An 8,252-nucleotide genomic window follows, 5' to 3' on the forward strand; every position below is an offset into this window, starting at 1 on the left:
TGATTTTCTCAGGACCGCGAGTTCAATCTTGGATTGACCCGACCAAATACAGCTCAATCGTCGATTTGTGTCAATCGAACTTATCAAATCTCAGGATAAAAGCCCCAATAGCTCCAAAGTAACTCTCAACACAAACACAATACAAACTCTGGGTTTCGAAGACCTTACATAAAAGAAGTACATCTGTGTCAGGCATGATTGATTGCTTGTCACAAAAATGTTCCTCAAGAATTTAGAGATAGGGGAATCTTGAGCAGAACTTCGATACTTTTAATAACTTTTCACGAATAAAATTGGCCCCTGATTATCCTAACCCTAACCAATGACCACTTTATGATCTGTATTACATCAGATAGAAGAGACATCAACGACAGTTAAGTGTTACCTCATCTTCATCATGATTGATTGGTTGATGATTCACTGTTCTGGAATTGCCTTGAAATTTCAAGGTTAAAGCGGAGGAACTGTAGCATTTTTCTACTAGGTATGTAGGTATATCTTCAAAGTGTACGTGCTTTAAGCAGCGCGCAGTGTCTACTGGTACTGACAATGCAAGCGTAATTATGATCGATCAAAGTTGTTGATCTTTCCCCTTAGTGGTATTTTCTCACCCTCTGATTTCCGCTAACTTTTCTTCGTTTTTTCTTTGTTTGTTTCAGGTAAGTACGCTGATATCATAACTATGTAGATGAATTGTAGAGGAAATCTATCTACAAGTAGGTAATACTTGAAAGGACATGCTGATGGCAATATCGCAAGTTGCAAGTAATCTACACTACACCTACATCGTGGTGATATTGCAAGTTGTACATAAGTAATCTACACCGTGAATTGGTGAGTCTGTCGAACGGTTTCAACAGTAAACGGTTTTTTCAAGTTGACCCTAAGGGCAAGGAAAACCTAGACCCTTGACAAATGGGCCTGAAGACAATCATGTGATGTGTTCCAATCAATTCCATATTCGATTCTGCTGTGAGCCTTTTTTTTTCTTCACCTGCAGCTCCTTCTCCTTCTTCATCTTTTTTTTCTTCTTCTTCTTTCTTTTTCTTCTTCTGTAAACTTTGGAATTCTCTTTATATGCGATTCCAACTGTGAGATTTGTTTTTTGGTCTCATTTTCTGTCTTCAATCTCCCGAGACTCCTATAGGGATGTCGCAGAAGTGATATTTTGTCGATCCATATAGTCTGAAACGAGCCATCAGATAGAGGTTCAGACAAGGAAGCAATATGAAGGTGTAAAAGTACTGTGAAGAAGCTGGAAAGAGGGAGAGAGACGGAAAATCCTGGTAATAGAGGGATAGAGAGAGAAGGAGGGAAAGATTTGAAAAAGGACACTGCTGTAGGACAGAGAGAGAGAAAGGGATAATCTCAAAACAAACACAAGAATATGAATATGTGAGGACACAATAAAAGTACCATAGAACGTAGAAATAGAAGTAGGTACTAAAAGGAAACAAACATGGAAAGAGGAGGAATAGAGAACATAGAAGAAGAAAACATACATAAGAGGAAAAGAAAGTAGAAGACAAGAGGGAGGAAGAGGTAATGAAAAAGAGAGTAAAGAGGTTAAAGTAGTAAAAGAGAAGGAGGAGAAGAAGAAGAAGAAAAGAGGGAGGACGAAAAACAATAAAACAAAGGAAGAGTAGACAAAGAAGAAGAAGAACAAGAAGAAGAAGAAGAAGAAGAAGAAGAAGAAGAAGAAGATGAAGAAGAAGAAGATGAAGAAGAAGAAGAAGAAGGAAGAACTAAGAATGGGACATTGTGGGATTGAAAACAAACATCAAACAAGAGTATAATATGGGTCAGTGCTCAGTGGTCAGATGTATCAATCAATCATTGTACCCTGGTGTATATTGTATACTGAATTCCCTATGTAACTCTATTACTTGTGCTTCAGTGGTGTAGTGGTCAATCCGCTCGACTGGTAAATGGGAGGTTGTGGGTTCATTCCTTGCCATCAAACAAGAGTATAATATGGGTCAGATGTATCAATCAATCACTATACCATAGTGTATACTGAATTCCCTATGTAACTCTATTACTTTTGCTTCAGTGGTGTAGTGGTCAAGCAGCTCGCTTTGTAATCAGGAGAGAGTGGGTTCAATCCCAGCAGAGGTATGAAATTATTGAAATTTATAGTTTGATTTTTTATTGTAGATACTCAATATTGGTTGAAAATTTGATCTCACAGATATAGACGCACAAAGTTATGGAAAACAAAGGAGAAAAGAAGAGAGAGAGAGAGAGAGAAGAGAGAGAGAGAAGAGAGAGAGAGAGAGAGAGAGAGAAGAGAGAGAGAGAGAGAGAGGAGAGAGAGATGTTCCTTCTCTTTTCGATTTCGGGACGATATGACCTTAGCCATTATAGTTCCCTCTGTCAAACCTCTTAAAAAAAGAAAAAGAAAAAAAAAAACAAGGTTCGTTCTCGGAACGGCTGGCTTTCTCGTATCCTGTCCTCTCTTCGATTTCGAGACGATATGACCTCTGTTGTTACAGTTCCTCCTATCAAACCTCTTTGGAAACACCTCTTCCCGTACAAGAGACGTATAATAACTAGGTATATGTACCTACTTACTCGTTGGAAAATAAAATGAAGGTACAATATAGGTATTAGATAGGTAGGTATGTACCTACAGAGAGGTGCCATACATAGTATGTATGTAATGTAACGAAGTAGAAGTGAGAGGACAAATAGGAGAAAGAACGAAGATAGAGTGAGACAGGGATATTATGACACATGGCAATGGTTGACCATAAAGAGCGAGAGAGAAAGAGAAAAAAGAAAGAGGGACAGACAGAATTGGCAAATAAAGAAGGAAATAATGGTTGGACAGAGAGAGAGAGGATGAAGGAAGAGAGAGAGAAAGAAAGAGAGAGAGAGAGCCCCGTGGGAAAACTGGACAAGAAAAAAAGACAGAAAATTGGGTTTTAAAATTGAATAGCCTCAGGAAACTGAGAGAGAAAATAAAGATAAAAAAGAGAGAGAGAGAGAGAGGGTGAGAGAGAGAGAGAGAGAGAGCGAGAGAGAGAGAGAGAGAGAGAGAGAGAGAGAGAGAGAGAGAGAGAGAGAGAGAGAAAACTTCCCCTCTTTCAACAGAATGGGAATGGGTGTAAAAGTACTGTGAAGAAGCTAGAAAGAGGGAGAGAGACGGAAAATCCTGGTAAGGGAGGGATAGAGAGAGAAGGAGGGAAAGATTTGAAAAAGGACACTGCTGTAGGACAGAGAGAGAAAGGGATAATCTCAAAATAAACACAAGAATATGAATATGTGAGGAGACACAAAAAAAAGTACCATAGAACGTAGAAATAGAAATACTAAAAGATAACAAACATGGAAAGAGGAGGAATAGAGAACATAGAAGAAAACATACATAAAAGGAAAAGAAAGTAGAAGACAAGAGGGAGGAAGAGGTAATGAAAAAGAGAGTAAAGAGGTTAAAGAAGTAAAAGAGAAGGAGGAGGAGAATAAGAAAAGAGGGAGGACGAAAAACAATAAAACAAAGGAGGAGTAGAAGAAGAAGAAGAAGAAGAAGAAGAAGAAGAAGAAGAAGAAAAAGAAGAAGAAGAAGAAGAAGAAGAAGAAGAAGAAGAAGAAGAAGAAGAAGAAGAAGAGAGAGTAGTAAGAACTAACTAAGAATGGGACATTGTGGGATTGAAAACAAACATCAAACAAGAGTATACAATATGGGTCAGTGGTCAAATGTATTCAATCAATCTTGTGTATCAATCTAGTGCAGTGGTTTCTCAAACTTCTCCATTTTTTCACGCCCCCCGGCCCACCTTACCCAACCTCGGTATATTATTTATTACCTATGGGTTTTATGGAATAACCAAAACGAGAATTTGAAACTTTGAGAAAACTTATTTTTATTTTTAATAATAAAGTAGGTAGGTTGGGTGTTGTGCATCAACCTTGACCAAGAGTGCTCAAGATGTACCAACGTAGTTAACCAGAGAGGATACAAAGAAAAGCTACGCGACCCCCCTTGATGACTCCACGCCATCCTAGGAGAGATCGCCACAGCAGTATGAAGAACCTATGCCGTAGTGTATAGTAGTATACTGAATTCCATATGTAACTCTATGACTGTGCTTCAGTGGTGAGTGGTCAATCCGGTCGAACGGTAAGATGGGACATTGTGGGTTGAATCACTTGCCATCAACCAAGAGTATATATGGTCATGCTCAGTGGTCAGATGTATCAATTCAAATCATTGTACCACTGGTGTATAAATACTGAATTCCCTATGTAAACTCTATATTACGTTGTGCTTTCAGTGGTGTAGTGGTCAATTCCGCTCGACTGGTAAATGGGAGGTTGTAGGTTCAATTCCTTGCCATCAAACAAGAGTATAATATGGGTCAGATGTATCAACAATCACTATACCATAGTGTATACTGAATTCCCTATGTAGTGTCAACTCTTCACTTTTGTATCAGTAGTGTAGTGGGTTCAATCCCAGCTCGCATGATATTGTAATTAGTAGTTTGGGGGATTTTGTAATCAGGAGAGAGTGGGTTCAATCCCCAGCAGAGGTATGAAATTATTTGAATTTATAGTTTGATTTTTTAAATTGTAGATACCCAATATTGGGTTGAAAATTTGATCTCACAGATAACAGACGCACAAAGTTATATGGAAAACAAGGAGCAGAGAAGAGAGAGAGAGAGAGAGAAGAGAGAGAGAGAAGAGAAGAGAGAGAGAGAGAGAGTACATCATCCATGAGACAGAGATTGAGAACGAACAATAATAATTAGGAACACAAGATAATGAGAGAACCACACACACCTTAGTATCTGATCAGGCATACTTAAGGCGATTAAAAAAAAAAAAAAAAATGGGTCAGATAAATCTCCTTTATGATTGTCCAATGGAAGAATAACAAGAAATAAAGAGAGAGAAAGGAAAAGATATGAACAAACAAGGAGATAAAGATAAAGAGAGAGAGAGAGAGAGGAATTAGGAGAGAAAGAGAGAGTGGAATAGATAGATAGGTGCATGAGGGATAGCGAAATAGAAAGATAAAGATAGAGGGAAGAGGAGTGAGGGAGAGAGAGACATATAGAAATATAGAGAAAAGAGGGGGGGGAGAGAGAGAGACATATACATATAGATGAAAAAATATATTATTGAACAGAGAGCAGGAAAGCCATAGGTCATTTATTATAGGTTATAAAGATATAGGGGGGAGAGGGGTAGATATAAAAATGGGATTTGGGATATACCTACGGGATGGATCCTGTGAGATTTCTTGTTATAGTCAGTCATATCTGTGATTTGGAATGCGACGTTGCCAGACTAAAAAAAAGGAGAGAGAAAAGTTTTAAAAGTGAGTAGGTATGTAGCTTATGTTGGTCTAGTTAGCTTTTGGTTCTTTCCTTGGTTTTTATTAAGTGCTAGGTCGGTCGCAGGTTTGATTCTTGCCCGGGACGGATTTTATCCTGAACGGATAATGTTCGTTCTCGGAACGGCTGGCTCTATCCTACCCTGTCTTCCTTCTCTCTTCGATTTCGGGACGATAAAACCTTAACAGTTACAGTTCCTTCTATCAATCCTCTTGGAAAAGAAAAGTTACTTCCTTATGCCGGGTACTCAAGCTAAAATGTGAGTAGCGCAGTGACGGGCATTAGTAAAACTTGTGAAAAGGAAGACCTTATATCGTCCAGAAATCGAAGATAGAAGGAGAAGAAGATAGAAGAAATCTAGCATCTAGCCGTCTTGCGAACCAACCTTCTCTGTTTGAATTCAGAGTACTTATAGTTCGCTCCGGGTGGGGCTTGAACCCAGGACTTTGCGTTTGCAAGGCAGACACTACATTTCTCTCGATGAATCGAAATTTAAAAGCAAAATAACCATCTGAAATGCGTCTTTCCCAAAAGAACACCCTGAACAAATCGGACAACTAATGCAAAAAAAAGAAAGAAGAAAAAAAAAAAAAAAGTTGTAGAGAAATAAAAAGTTGCAAAATAACCATCTGAAATGCGTCTTTCCCAAAATAACACCCTGAACAAATCGGACAACCAATGCAAGAAAAAGAAAGAAAAAAAAGTTGTAGAGAAATAAAAAGTTAGACGAGGAGAAGTGAAATGAAAATTTGCACGCTACAATCATCAATCATGAGCACCATATACAATTATTCCAACATTTCCTGTGCTTTATATACAGGGTGTCGTGTAGGGAAATCGACAATGTAGGCAGTTCGTTTTTATGTGCAAGTAATCGATGTATTTGGACTCATTGATTTCACCAATGACTTAATGAGAGATTTCACCACTGAGCGCACGGCAGTGCGCCAGGCCAAGTTCCAGTAAGCACGCCTGTGTATCTTTACACGAACCGATTCGGCAGGTTTTTCTGTCATGTCCTCCTTCTTTCTTCGCTTCGCAATCTCGAATGAATTGGCTTGGACTCGAACCACCAACCTCCAGATTCCAAGTCCACCGTGCTAACCCCTACACCTCTGAGGTTGACGAAAATTTTAAGCATCTATTATTGAGGTACCACGTGGCATGTATCCTCAAATTCTTAATCTCCACATTTATACCTAGGTACATAGGTAATTGTGACATAGGACCTATCTTACCAGCAGATACCTAGTACCTACATACCATCCTAAATTCACACTAGTAATCTCCATGCAGTACGAAGGTTATTCAACTTTGTGCTTCATGGGAAATAATTGTCAAGTTCATTGCAAGGTATATCTATCTAGGTATTTATCAATCTCATCATCTGAATTGTAGAGAAACTAGGGCCAATATGAACCCCTCTAGGATTAGATACTTCTTTCTTATCTTAAGGCCGAGCGAGTATGAATATCACCTGAATTGTAGAGGAAATCAGACTAATATGAACCCAGAGGGGTTACTCTGGAACTAGAAATGTACTTCTTTAAAGGTGTGTCCAATGATAATCGACCTGCCGTTGATCGACATCGATCGACGAGGTGGATCTATGTTGTCGAATCAGAATGGACGGTTTAGTCGACATCGATTGACGGCTGGTCGAGCATTTATCAATCTCATCATCTGAATTGTAGAGGAACTAGGGCCAATATGAACCCCTCTAAGATACTTTTTTCTCCTCTTAAGGCCGAGCGAGTATAAATTTCATCTGAATTGTAGAGGAAATCAGATTAATATGAACCCAGAGGGGTTACTCTGGAACTAGAAATGTACTTCTTTAAAGGTGTGTCCAATGATAATCGACCGGCCGTTGATCGACATCGATCGACGAGGTGGATCTATGTTGTCGAATCAGAATGGACGGTTTAGTCGACATCGATTGACGGCTGGTCGACTATGTGTGGACACACCTTAAGACCGCTTGAGCGAGATCTACCAGTTTTCATTTAATTATAGGGAGGAAGGTAGGTGCACAGGGTACCATATTCGCGCCCGTTCCCCTACTAATAAACAATAGAGATAGTTTGATGTCAAATATCACCAGGGGGTAGTTATGAACCCGGCACTCTCTAGCGATTCCACTAACGGTAGAATTTTTAATCATCCAAAAAGGAATTTTTAATTATCCAAACGGGAGTTGTTAAAACTCCTTTTTGGATCATTAAAAACTTCATTTTGGACCATTAAAAACTCCTCCTTTTTGGATCATTAAAAATTCTCCAATTAGTGAAATCTCTTCTTAAGTCATTGATGAAATCCACCATCAATGTCTCAATTCTACAGCTTAACAAATATTTAGTAGGCGTCCACAACGGAGAACCAACTATCAACCATAGCCTAGTACCGACCCAAGAGAAAATAAACCATGCTAATGAATAGAAGTGTCCTCAACGGAGCACTGACCATAATACAAACCCTCACAGAACATGAAGCTCTGGTTTTATTATTATTTTTAAATAAGGAAAGTAAAAAGGTCATTTGATCACTCAGACACATGAGGACCAACCACCCTGTATAAAATATCAGATATAATTTAAATCCAGCAGATATAGAACGAGTAAATGTTGGAATATATGTATGTGTGTATCATAAAATATGGGAAAACTTTACGGGGAAAAAGCAAAGTTCATGCTTTCTAAAGAAAGAGAAAAATCCTCTTTCGGTAAAAGAGTACCTTTAGAACATTTTTCTTTATTTAAAATCTAAATGAAAGACAGTAAGCCTCTTTCAATTGATAGGTAGTTAGATACCTAGAACTGAACTGAAGGCAGTAAATGGAACTTTATAATGTGGTCTAATATCAGCCTAATCTCGGAAATTCTAAACACAGGTTTGTTACCTGTGTTT

The 8,252-nt window shown here is 38.5% G+C and overlaps 1 long non-coding RNA gene across 1 annotated transcript; it reads left to right on the top strand.

Moving 5' to 3' along the window:
• The first annotated feature begins 677 nt into the window (after window positions 1–677).
• LOC113471490 lies at window positions 678–2,217 on the top strand. Its single transcript, XR_003394171.1, has 2 exons — window positions 678–834; window positions 1,898–2,217. It is a non-coding gene; the product is annotated as an uncharacterized LOC113471490 (long non-coding RNA).
• The last annotated feature ends 6,035 nt before the right edge of the window (window positions 2,218–8,252 follow it).

Source organism: Diaphorina citri, unplaced genomic scaffold (genome assembly GCF_000475195.1).
Source record: "Diaphorina citri unplaced genomic scaffold, Diaci psyllid genome assembly version 1.1 scaffold2524, whole genome shotgun sequence".
NCBI lineage: Eukaryota > Metazoa > Arthropoda > Insecta > Hemiptera > Psyllidae > Diaphorina > Diaphorina citri.